Source organism: Phyllostomus discolor, chromosome 6 (genome assembly GCF_004126475.2).
Source record: "Phyllostomus discolor isolate MPI-MPIP mPhyDis1 chromosome 6, mPhyDis1.pri.v3, whole genome shotgun sequence".
NCBI classification, from domain to species: Eukaryota; Metazoa; Chordata; class Mammalia; order Chiroptera; family Phyllostomidae; genus Phyllostomus; species Phyllostomus discolor.
The window spans coordinates 141,398,544-141,411,991 of NC_040908.2; the positions used below are offsets into that span (position 1 = coordinate 141,398,544).

The 13,448-nt window shown below is 40.4% G+C and overlaps 1 protein-coding gene across 4 annotated transcripts in view; it reads left to right on the forward strand.

The window, feature by feature from the left end:
• Positions 1 to 12,160: 12,160 nt before the first annotated feature.
• The window catches only part of BBOX1 (gamma-butyrobetaine hydroxylase 1), a 60,001-nt gene continuing 58,713 nt past the window's right edge, over positions 12,161 to 13,448 (forward strand). For 2 of the 4 annotated variants that reach the window (XM_036029161.1, XM_036029163.1), the window contains exon 1: positions 12,647 to 12,911. The gene's annotated coding sequence lies outside the window, so the exon portion shown is untranslated. Of the gene's footprint in view, positions 12,448 to 12,646; positions 12,912 to 13,448 lie in introns of those variants that run through there. The other 2 variants (XM_036029162.1, XM_036029160.1) reach the window with 2 other exon arrangements.

Sequence of the window (13,448 nt, forward strand, 5' to 3'; positions counted from 1 at the left end):
AAACTAATATAATGTTATATCCATTATATCTCAATTTAAAAAGTAGGGAAAAAATGAAAACAGCAAGTAAGGGTCCCTTGAGTCCCACTGAGTCTGCTAGAATTTAGCCAAAGAATAAAAGACATTTTCCAACTTCAAGATCACTTGACTCTTTCCCATGAGACTTAGAGGAAACCTGTTCATTTCAAAGTGGACATATGGGATTGTGACAAATGTTGCAAGTGTTGATTTGGGAAAAATTTGATGATCTTAAGAAAGCATCGGTTTCTCAGTGTAATGTCCTCAAATCCACAGGTAACATTCATTTCGTCCCATTACCAGCTGTTAAAGTTCATTTCAACCACCATCATCTTATTATACATCTTTCTAAATGTCAAACTCTAAACACTAACTTCTGAAAGGGGTGGCAGTGGCTGAGGCAAAGCTGATTATAATAATGTGGGCTTGCACCAACTGCAGTCAGTACTATCCAGGGGTATCCAACCTGTGGCCCATGGGCCACGTGTGTCTCAGGGTAGCTATGAATGCGGCCCAACACAAAATTGTAAATTTACTTAAAACATTATGAGATTTTTTTGTGATTACATGTCGAAATATGTTTAATGAGTGGCCCAAGATAACTCTCCTTCTTGCACTGTGGCCCAGAGACACCAAAGGGTTGGACACCCTACTAGACATTCCCTTGTCTCATGTTCAATGGGTGCTTGAAGAAATGCAATGGTTTGTGCATCTAAAATCAAATCTGTGCTACATATCACTAGGTCTGAGGCTAGGGGGTCAGAGTTGGGGATAACAGGGAGCAGGGCTGACCCCGGAAAGAAATATAAATCAAAAAACTTCTGTCTTCTGAGACTCCCAAACTTTTCCCTGTTAAACCTTTTACTTACATCCAAGAGTAGACTTTGTTGCTCTTTTCATGTTCTGCTTTAAACGATTTGACTCCTCCCATCTGCTAATGCCATCTGCCATTCTCCCCCTTATCACCGTGTGCATCTGCAGTGGCGTGTCTGTTCCTCACAGGCGCCATGCTGACCCTTACCTCAGACATTTTTGCGGTGCTCTTCTTCCTGCCTGGAATGTGCTTATCCTCTTTCCGGTCTTCTGTTCTCCCTGCCTGGAATGTTTTCCACCCTCTCCCAAAGACTGGCTCTGTCTTATCATTCAGGTCTCAGCTGGAGCATGTTTTCCATAAACTTGTTTTTCAAAAATTTTCCAGACCAGCCTACTACCTTTTCATTCAAATTTCTCACCATCCTATTTCCCTGTTTAGCATTTTTTGCACTACTTACCACTAACTGAAATTACCTCATTACTTTATTTACACACTGTCTGTGTTCCTCAACAGCTCCTTGAAGGGCATCTTGAAGAGTTCACAGTGGGCTCTTAAACCTGCTTATTGAATAAATGAATATTACAGTCACTTTTAGTCCCTTCATTGCTACATAGTGATAAGGAGCTTGTATTTTGAAGTCAGAACTGCGTTTGAATCCAAGCCTTGCTAATTGCTAGCTTAGTAAACTTTGAGGTGTTACCAATCTTCTCTGAGCTTAGTTTCTTCATCTGTAAAGTAGGAATAATAGTATCTACCTGAGCACCGATTAAGGTGTCTCCTCCTTAAGAAATGCTCAGTAGCTCAGCAAACAGTAGTGATAAAGTAGTTCTTCTCTCAAAGGACATTTGCATTTGACAAGAGCTCAGGCAAAGACTAAATCATGATGAAATGCTGTGCCTTGAAATCAACGGGACGTGTTCCACTGGTTTACTTTCGTTAGGCAGAAAATAGATCATATTAAGAAGGGAAGTTAACTAGCACCCTTCGCATCAGACTTTAAAGGTAATGTTACCAATGGAGGAGGCAAGAACTGTCCTTTGGAGGGTGAGAGATGGCTGAGACAGGAGGTCAGATATTGCCAGAAAGTTACCTGACCACTGAGTAGAAGGTCTTGTCTAGTAGCATCCCTTGGGTGAATTTACCACAATCAAGTATTGGCCTTGCAGAACCAGAAAATGTCAGTCTCCAGAGCTGATAACAATTAGTGAGGCTGCCTTCCAATGTCCAAACTTAAGCATATAATGCAGAGACCAATGTGTTGAATTGGAACAAGAACACTTAACTCTCAACTATGAAATATTCACATTTGTCTGAGCAGTCCATTATCTCTCTTTAAGAAAAAAAATCTGTGCAAGCCAAATTTTTACATAAAAATGTCTTGCTGAGCAAGGAGAACTCTCTTTGGGTTTCCAACATTATTGAATAATAAGTGTTATTGGACATTAACATATCCACCTGTATTGCAAAATCATTGGGTGGTGATGGAGGAGTGCCATAAGCTTTCTTTTTCTAACTCCTGGTTTTCCGAGTTTCCTCACCTTCTTACTGATCCTTTCCTTAGATATCTTAATGTCATTTATTCTGCAACTGCTTGGGTGTTACTAATTCAGCCAGGTGAGAGATGGAAGAAACTTTTCAGCCATTTAATCCCATGATAATTTTCTAGGGTGAATTTTCTATAATTGCATCCTCAGAATAGCTTATTTTAAGGCCTTATTATGCCTCAGCATATTTCATGTTTCCTAGCTCTATCTCTGAGTTTGCATATTTGAAAAGTGTCGATGACAGCAGGAGTAATAAGGATTGGCAGACATTGAGACTATTGGGAAATATTCCAGTTTCCCCCTTCCAATAACACAGTTCCCCACCTCCTTGAAGGGAAAAGGGACCATTTGACTTCTTGACTAATGAAATGAGTAGAAATGATATGTGACACGATGGGAGACTTTAAATTCCAGGCATAATTAGCCATGATTGCTTTCCCTCTGCCACGGCATCTTGTGATGTTCCAGGGAGTAGAGGCTTTACCAGTCTTGGTCCCCAAGCCCATGGAGCAGCTCCACTGCCCACACAGGATTAGCATGTCACGTGTGTGAGAAATACCCCTCTGCTGTCTTAAACCACCGAGATTTGCGGGTATCTATTTACAGACCACACCCCAGCCCATTCTCACTAATACAGACAAGAAAATCTCTGGACTGCCCTTGATACCGGGTTCTTTTTTAGGCTGGGAGTATTCCAGATTCACCATCTATAGAATAGGATGGTTGGATTAGAAGATAGCTGACTTTCTTCCAAACTATAAGTTAGTTATACATCTGCATTTGCTGATGATTTTCTTGAGCTCTGCCTGTATGTTGATGTTCATTTAAATGAATCTGTGTTCTCATTCAGCAGCCTGTTCAGACGAGTTGTCAACACTTGAGTGATCTGATATGGGATACTCCTTAATGGGATGCTCCTTTTGGAGAAAAACTGTGGTTTTGTTTTCTGGGGGGATTTTGATAATATAAAGGAAGATTCCCATGTTTCCAAGACATTTATTTCCTAGGGTTTTGAGTTTATGGAAGCAAAGTTCAGTCAAACAACTTTTTTTTGTAGGAGGTGTCAGAAAAACTAAAAGTTAATTGTGACACTGTGAAGAGAAAAGACATCTAACTGCTGAAAAATAGGGAGCAGGGGGAAAAATGACTCATTGAGCTCATGGTAGCAAATTGAAATAACTGAGGAAGAAGAAAACATCCACCTGAGGAGTCAAATATCTTCTATGAGGAAAAAATAATGTTTATACCAAGTTAGCAATTGCCAACCAATGGAATATGTTCGTGAGTGACAACTGTTCCAAGTAGAAATTGCCACTTATGATTAAGCTTTGTTAAACTACCCAAGCAAGTGAGAGGAAGAATCCCCCTGCTGAATCATTCCTCTTTCTCCTGTGTTTGTCTTAAAAACTTAATACATTCCTCATTAAGGGTAACATATGGAATGACTAAATTTCAAGTATTAATTCAAAGCCATTTTCCTCCCTACTATCTCAGGATACAAGATATAGCCTACAACAAAATTAAAGCATAAAACACTGCATTTCCTCCCCTAGGCTCAGATGACAGACTTGCAGCCAAATGGAATTGTACCAAACTTTCTAAAGTGAGTAACATTGTGTGAGTGCCGTTCCCTAGGGAACAGTATGAAAATGAGATGTCTGCTACAAAGGCCCAAGAAAAACCCTAAAAGAAATGGGCATTTGTCTTGATCGAGAGACAAATGCAGAAAGTGACAAACACCTAAGATAGCTTAAACTAAAAAGCTTGAATTTTCCCCATATGTGATAATAAAATTGATTGCCTGTGTATTATTCATTCTTTTGAAAATTATTGATTTTAAATAAGGTGCCATGTACTATGCTAGATGCTTTCACATAAGCTGTATTATTTGGTTAATAATTCCTTTGAGTACAGATTAATTTATGGATGAATGGCTTACCTAAAGTCATACAATTAATAGGGCCTTTTATTCAAGTAATATTTATTAAGGGTCCACTAAATATCAGCACTTTTATCTTTGTTTGTTTCTTTATTTATTTTTAGAGAGAAGGAAGAGAGGAAGAAAGAGAGGGAGAGAAACATCAATGTGTGGTTGCCTCTCATGCAACCCCTACTGAGGACCTGGCCTGCAATCCAGGCATGGGCCCTGACTGGGAATGAATCCGGAGACACTTTGGTTCGAGGGCTGGCACTCAATCTGCTGAACCACACCAGCCAGGGCATGTCAGCTCTTTTCTGTGCAGTAGGATGAATCATCAGCCTTTGGGGGTCCAAGGATGAGAGTACAAACTGAGGTTCTTATACCACATCTAAATACAGTCATGCACCACACAATAATGTTTTGGTCAACGATGGACTGCAGATACCACAGTAGTCCCATGAGATTATAACAGAGGTGAAAAACTCCTGTCACCTAGTGGCAGTGTGACTCTCCTAATGTCATACACATTACTCATGTATTTGTGGTGATGCTGGTGTAAACAAACCTACTGTGCTGCTCGTCATGTAAAAACATAACACAGAGAGTCATGCACAGTACCTATTTGATAATGATAATAAATGACTGTTACTGGTTTATATATTTACTATACTCTACTTTTATTGTTATTTTAGAGTGTACACTTTCTACTTATTAGAAACAGTTTGCTGCCCTGGCTGGTATGGCTCAGTGGACTGAGCAATGGGTATTTGGTTCCATTCCGAGTCAGGGCACATGCCTGGGGTACAACCACACATTGATGTTTCTCTCCCTCTCTTTCTCTCTCCCTTCCCTTCTCTAAAAATAAATACATAAAATCTTTAAAAAATATTTTTAATAAGTTTGCTATAAAACTATGCTGGTTGTGCTACTATAACTTAATATATCTCCTGTTTATTCTCTCTTGACTGCATCATTTTTTCTTGTGCTGGATTTAATCTTATGTTCAATCTTATGTTGTTTTATACAGTAACATGTGGTATAGTCTTATAGCTTAGGAGCAATAGGCTGTATCAGATAGCCTAGGTGTGCAGTAAGCTATATCATCTAGGTTTGTGTAAGCACACTCTATGATGCTTGCACAACCACCTAACAATGTTTCAGAACATATCCCAGTTACTAAGTGGAGCATGACTGTATTTAAAATAACTATAAACAGTGATGTGCTGGACCCAGCAGTTGTTGGTTCAGGAGAGTCAACTTTATATCCCTCTTCCTAAATTCACATTCAGTAATGTTGCATTGGTAGCTTGACATTGGCCATGGCAGGATCATTTACAACATCACAACTGCAAACATTACAATCAAGTCATTGTCTTTTTTTCAGAGAACCTCTTATTAAATAACTACCAGCAACATATCGTTGCTTATAACAACCTGCTGGATTAAAAAAGTTATGTAAACCAACCTGAGGAAATAAACCTTCATAATATCCTAGAGGATCAAGCTTGAATTTAGAATTTCCATATTCCTTGTTGTTTCACACTAAAATTTGGCAGGGAAGGGAGAACCAGTCCCTAGACACCAGTCCCCATCTTGTAGCCTGAGGCCCACATCTCTCTCCGTTTCTCATTGCATTTCAAGTCTGATCCTGTAGTAGGAGGGAGACCATGTGGACACGCCAGAATGTACATCTAAGCTTCATCTATCTACCCAGCACACACACATATGGAGCCACCCCTGGACCACGTCTTGGGACTAGGGTGTACAGACCAGCGGAGCAATGCAACTTCAGTAACCTGGGGAAGAGAAGGGAGGTCTCACAGACCCTGGAAGCAGTCACAGGTCTTCAAAGGCCTGAAACTTCTGAGTCTGGCTGACAGAACATTATCCAGAGTGGGGAGATGGTGAAGGCTCTGGGTAGGTCCCTTGGTGCTGTAGATAAATCACCATGGGAAATGGTACAAATAAAAAAGGGCCAGAGTAGAGAGCCCTAACACACAAGTAAGAGGGCAGAGGCCTCTATTGCATGTTTTAAGAATGGGACTAAGTATAGAAGCCCCAACCCAAAGCTTTCCTGGAGGTCATGTTTCACAAAGGGGAGATTTAATAGACTAAATATTAAATAGTTAAATACCTGAGACAAATTATTTTCAAGATTAGATTGGCTTATTACCACCACTTTTTCAGCCCAAGTAAAATAATTTGAAGAATTACCATTTATTGAAAGCTTATTTATTTACTCAGAAATTACTAAGGTCTTAGAGACTGAATAACTAAAAACTCAAAGCTTAGCTGTTGATTTTAGTTAGCAAAATGATCACTAATATTTATTTATCATAATAGTTTTTGTTATTGGAAGAGGTCAAGACACATTATGTTTCCTACACAATGCAAGGGTTCTTTCCATATACCCAGCTGAATCTTCTCACAAATGCTGGATTGGGCTCTCGCCTTGCTCATTGGTCCCGTCACCATGGACAATGAAAACAGTTCAGTTATTACCTGAGAATTAAAAACATGTGGACACAGAGAGCTGGTTGTTCAATGTTTACCAGCATACCACTGGGTTACACATATGTATAGTAAATACTTCTGTATAGGCAAAAAAACTTATTAACAGTAATTGCCTTTGGGAAAAGGAATTTGAAGGAAAGACAAAAAAGTATATATTTAATATCTTTCTATAATTTTCTTAATAGTAATGTGAGAGCAGTGGGATTATGGGTCATTTTTGTTTTCTTCCTTTTTTATTTTTAATATATTTTATTGATTATGCTATTACAGTTGTTCCATTTCCCCACCTTCATTCCCCTCCACCCTGTACCCCCTCTCCCACCCACATTCCCCCACTTTAGTTCATGTCCATGTGCCATAAGTTCTTTAGCTGCTACATTTCCCACACTATTCTTGTCCTCCCCCTGTCTATTTTCTACCTACAATCTATGCTACTTATTCTTTGTACCTTTTGCACCTCTCTCCTCCTCCCACTCCCCTGTTGATAACCCTCCATGTGACCTCCATTTCTGTGGTTCCGTTCCTGTTCTAGTTGTTTGCTTAGTTTCTGTTTGTTTTTGTTTTAGGTGTTGTTGTTAATAACTGTGAGTTTGCTGTCATTTTACTATACATGTTTTTGATCTTCTTTTTCTTAGATAAGTCCCTTTAACATTTCATAAAATAGGGCTTGGTGATGATGAACTCCTTCAACTTGACCTTATCTGAGAAGCATTTTATCTGCCCTTCCATTCTAAATGAAAGCTTTGCTGGATAGAGCAATCTTGGATGTAGGTCCTTGCCTTTCAAGACTTGGAATACTTCTTTCCAACCCCTTCTTGCCTGTAAGGTCTCTTTTGAGAAACCAGCTGACAGTCTGATGGGAACTCCTTTGTAGGTAACTGTCTCCTTATCTCTTGCTGCTTCTAGGATTCTGTCCTTCATTTTTACCTTGGGTAATGTAATTATGATGTGCCTTGGTGTGTTCCTCCTTGGGTCCAACTTCTTTGGGACTCTCTGAGCTTCCTGGACTTCCTGGAAGTCTCTTTCCTTTGCCAGAATGGGGAAGTTCTCCTTTATTATTTGTTCAAACAACTTTTCCACATGTTGCTCTTCCTCTTCCCCTTCTGGGACCCCTATAATTCGAATGTTGGAACATTTAAAGATGTCCTGGAGGTTCCTAAGCCTCTCCTCATTTTTTTAAATTCTTATTTCTTCATTCTTTTCTGATTGGATGTTTCTTTCTTCCTTCTGGTCCACTCCATTGATTTGAATCCCAGTTTTCTTCCAATCACTATTGGTTCCCTGTACATTTTCCTTTATTTTGCTTACGATAGCCTTCATTTTTTCACCTAATTTGTGACCAAATTCAACCAATTCTGGGAGCATCCTGATTACCAGTGTTTTGAACTATGCATCTGATAGGTTGGCTATCTCTTCATCACTTAGTTGTATTTGCTGTGGAGCTTTGATCTGTTCTTCCATTTGAACCATTTTTTTTTGTCTTCTCGTGCCTGTTACATATGAGGGACGGAGCCTTAGGTGTTCACCAGGGTGGGGCAACCCAGTCTCTGGGTTGTGACACTGTACATGGGGGAGGGGACTGAGAGGGAACAATGGCACTTGCTCTGCTATCTGCTGGATTTCAGTCCTTTCCGCCACTTCCCTCAAGCAAACTGGGACCTTCTGGTGCTGATTTCCATGTGGGTGGGTTCATGTACATTCTTGTACATTCTAGGACCCTGTGGCTCTCTCCAACAAACTCTCCTGTGAGGCTGGGAGTCTTTTGATGCACCTCAACCCTCACAGGTGTTTTCAATTGGTGATTTGAGGCTTTATTTCCTGGTTCTGGGACCCTGGGTTGCCTGGTCTGTCTTGCTTCCCAGTTTCGCCGGGTTTATCTGTATGTGCAAATGTGGAACAGCCAGTCAGCTGCCTTGTGCACTACACCCTGCTCTACAATCACACCTCGCTGGGTCTGCCTGCTGCAACCCCACACCCAGGGTCTACCTGCTGCTGTCTTGCACAGCTGGAGTCTGCAAGCCACCGCTTTTTTTGCTGCAACCCCTCTCTGCCCAGCTGCCCAATTCTGCCCATCCTACTGGTCTGGATGAAAGTGTCTACTTTAACTCCTTGGTTGATGGACATTCATACAGTTTAATTTTCTGTCAGTTCTGGTTGTTATTTTATTTCTAAATCGTTGTTGTCCTTATTTTGGTTGTATGAGGAGGCACAGTGTGTCTACCTATGCCTGCATCTTGGCCGGAAGTCCTGGTTTTCTTCTTTATATGAAAGTATATAAATAAAATTTTATTTTTAGTCTCATTAAAACTAATTTTTGTGTTTAAGTGATATGACATTTTTAAACCTTGATAAAATTATCAAAATTTAATTTAAAAGAATGCTACTTGTGACTGTATGAGAAAAACCCTTGGCAAACCCTACTTTTCCTCCTTCTTCAAAATACAAAATGGTGTAAGCAGCAGGATTTTTGCATAGGTACTAGATTTCACTGCAGCTAAATAGTCCTGCCATCTCTAATATCTTCTTATGCCCAGGACAGCTCCCTGAGTACAAGCATGTGCTGAAAATCATATAAGTCTGCTGCCACTGGACTCACCAGGCTCCAGTGGTTTTGTCCTCTGGAAATACCACCCAACATCAAATCTCCAAGTGATAGGTGGACCTAGAGGATATCATGCTCAGTGAAATAAGTCATACAGAAAAAGAAAAATACTGTATGATTTCATTTACACCTGGAATCTAAAAAACAAAACAGAACAGAAACCAACTCATAGATACAGAGAAAAAACAGATGGGAAGGAAATAGGGGATTAAGGGAATTAAGATGCATAAACTTCCAGTCATAAAATTAGTAATTTGGGATGTAATGTACAGCACAGACAATATTGTTAATAATATTGTCATATCTGTGTATGGTGACAGATGGTTCCTAGATTTATCTTAGTGGTCACTTCGTGAGGTATGTAAATGTTTAATCAGTATGTTGTATACCTGAAATAAACATAGTATCATATGTCATATAATTAAAAATAAGTTTCTTTAAAAAAATCTCTGAATGAGATCTTGCTGAATCTCATCAACTACTGCTATTAGACATGACTGAAGAAGTCTTTCAGATAATCCAGAGCATCTCTCATTCGTGCATGCTCACTGGTGATGAGGGTATCATTGAATTTCTCTTGAAAATGAACACTGAGTTTTAATGTATTTCTAATGTCTAATGCATTGGTTGTTATTAAGTTCAGTTATCTGTCTTTAATGTGGAATTGATTTTAAGAACAAACTTTTCTTAAATCTGAAAAAAAGAAACACACGGGCAAAATTTCAACATTTCTTATTCTGGTACCAATGCACTTTTTGTAACCTTCTTTATAATTCATGAACTTCTATAATCTCATTTTTCTCTATCTGAAACCCAGAATATTCATATTTCCTTCTCCTTCCAGGATAGTATACTGAGAGGCCATTTGTGAAATCAAGCTGGAGACTGAAGGATTGACACAGGAAGGAGAGAATTCTCAGAGAAATGTCCCTATTTTTTTTTTTCAATTTTAAAGAGGTTTTGATGGGAGAACTCAAGAATTAAAAATGTTTAGTTATAGTTAATATGTTTAGTTATTAATGCATGTAGAAAGCTGTTGCAGGAACTGGAATGCATGACCAGACCTACCCTGACTCCAGGAGGCCCCAAAGAAATTCGACCTTTTTGCCCCAGGAAGACTGCAAGCAATCAAGATTGTATCTGAGCCACTGGACTCCAGGGAGGGAACACCCACCAACCAGGACGAAGATAAAGAATTGCTGGGAAGCTAGGAAAATCTGTATACTGCAACTTTTATAAAATTAACCTTTTCCCCTGAATTCCAAACCCTACCCTTTTATTCTCCTCATAAAAAGGTCTGCTTGAGATGAGATATTAAGATGGTTTTCTAGGGTACATAACCTGCTGTCTTCTTAGACTGCTAGCATCTGAATAAAGCATCCATTAAGATTCAATCCTTGTCTCTACTTATTGGTTCTGGTAGTGACAGGCAGGATGAATGCTGACTTTTCTGGTTTCAGCTTCTCACATTCAAAAGTAGGATTTGTTTGTCTGTTGTTTGTTTCCAAAGTGGGAATTAATTCTTTATGTTCATCTTGTTAAACTTTAACTCTTGACAGATTTGTTTATTGTTTTTGTTTTGTTTTATTCATCTTTTAGAAACCATGGATATGCAACATGGTTTTTTTTCAACAATTTTCTTAAAACTTGAACAGAATTTACCAAATTTATTCTAATAGTTATTAAGCACAAGGTGTGAAATAAAAATTAGTTGAGTGTATTGTTCTCTTTTTTAAAGATTATATTTATTTTAGAGAGAGGGAGTGAGAAAGAGAGAGAAAAACATCAATGTATGGCTGCCTCTCGCATGCCCCCAACTGGGGACCAGTCATGTGTCTTGACTGGGAATTGAGCCAGTGACCCTTTGGTTTGCAGGCTGGCACTCAGTCCACTGAGCCACACTAGCCAGGACTAGTTGAGTATATTTTTATTACATCATCAGAATTTTTAGAATATAATTAGTTGATTGCTACTGACATACCTGTAAACTCAGTTACTGTGGGTTTAAAAAGCTGAGAGTGTTTATGAAAACATTCCACATGCACACACCCTCCTGCTCTACATGAAACAACAGCTTCAGTTATTGTCACTGGACACTGGGTGTCAGTACTTTGACCTAGACTGGAGGGAAGAAGGAGAAAGATGGAGGAGGGGACCACAGGAAGGAACCGAATTTAAATTTTACTGTGAAAGGAGCTGAGGGAGGCGAATGTTTGAGGGAGGAGGGGACACCACACTCTTGGGAGGGGGAGTTGTCAGGACAACAAACCAGTAGAGGAGGTCACCTGAGAGTTGGGCTGCACTTTCTTTCTCTGTGGCTAGCTCTTTTGTTCTTGTCTGAGTCTCATAGCTGTGAATGCCCTTCAGGCAAGAAGCAACAAGTTGCTGGCTGAGGCACTTCTGGAGGTGGTCGGAGGAAGGCAGAGGGCTTATGCGCCTCTTTCCTAGATTCTCTCTGCCACCTGCAAAGTTTCTATTAATGGGATCTGGACCCAGTCAGGAACAAGGACTTAATACTTGTCTACCAGCCCCCTCTCCCCACTCTGCACTGGGCACTTCCCATTTGAAAGCCTGGCTGCCAGGCTCTGGGTCCCTGGCACACTGCCCACTCTGGCCTTTCCCTTTTGTTGCCCTAAGGACTGTGCGTTGTGAGTCAAGTCACTGGGCAGTGTGTTCAGAGTAGTCCAATGCTCTTTGGCAGCTATGGCTCATTCCAGACAATGTGGCAGAGAAAGGAGGGCATCAGACTCGGGGACCCATTCTGGCCTTCCTACCAGCTCCCCTTCCCTGACAACTAACCATACTCCCTCTGAAGGGGCTCATATGGAATATTCTATGGCCAGGTAGATGCCACCTCTCTTGCTGAGGTGAGGGCTGGTAGCTCCTCCCTGTTAAATACACATCTCAATGCCTTTCTTCCAAGTAAGTTTTGCAATAATAGAGCTGTCACTGTGAACAGGTGGGACAGGAGTGAAAGAGATCCTTCACCTGCTTCTGTTGCTACTGCTGGCTCAAGGACAGGAGACAAAGACAGGTGAGACCTGCTTTTCTTTCTATCAGGAAAGATTCTAAGCTAAGGCCATGCTTTTCATTGAGTCCTGGGGTTTTGTGCTTTCAGACACTTAAGTAGTGAAAGTTTTTTCTTTCTGACTGCTTTCCCTCTAGGCCATAAAAGTTCTTTCCTTCTTCCTTTCTATTTTATTTTAAATCTCCAAGCTCCTTTCAGGAGTTGCTACACCTTTAGATTGTGACATCCTTCCTCATTTGCAAATCTTAGCTGTGTCTGGGGGCAGGGCTGCAGTAGAGCTGCCAGGAGCAGAACAAAAGGTTTCCAAGTAATAGCCCCACATCAGACACAGGGAAACCGAGGGCAGATCAATCTGGGATGTGCTGGGCACCAGGAGGCTCCCTCCTCAAGGACATTTAGGATCGAAGCTGACATTTTCTTTCCTTCATATATTTCGCGCGGTTCGGCACCTAAAGCACATTTGAGAACAGGTATGATTGAGTTCCACTTTTCTTTATTTAAAGAGCTTGTAGAGTCAGGTCTATGGATTGGGGTGGGGGAGCATCCAATAAGAAATCCAGTCACATGAATCTCATAGCCACGTGCGCTGCATGGGGATGGTCCAGCAGGCATTTGGAATAGACTTGATTTTGGAATGCAGTTGATCTGATTGCTTCTTGGCAGTTTCTCTTTCCCAATTATGTTTGGCTTAGTCTAGCAGTCAAATTACTTTGCAGTCCCTAAAGTGATACAGAAAGCATACACAGGGGACAGAGAGAATACTGTCTAAAAAGCAGACTGGATGGTGGGGCATGGAGGGAGGGTTCTGATTGGAAATGTTTGTTGAATTATCTACAACCCAGTCCAAAGAAAGGTGACTGCATATTAGACCTTGGCCCTTTGTTAAGCCCAAAAAGTTGGATGTAACCAGCATCTTTAGAATGCTGGTCAGGAAGTTATTGTGCAGCCTTTCAATTGCTTTGTTCCCTGAATGTCATTCAAGAAGAGATATGATAGGTATTTTGCAT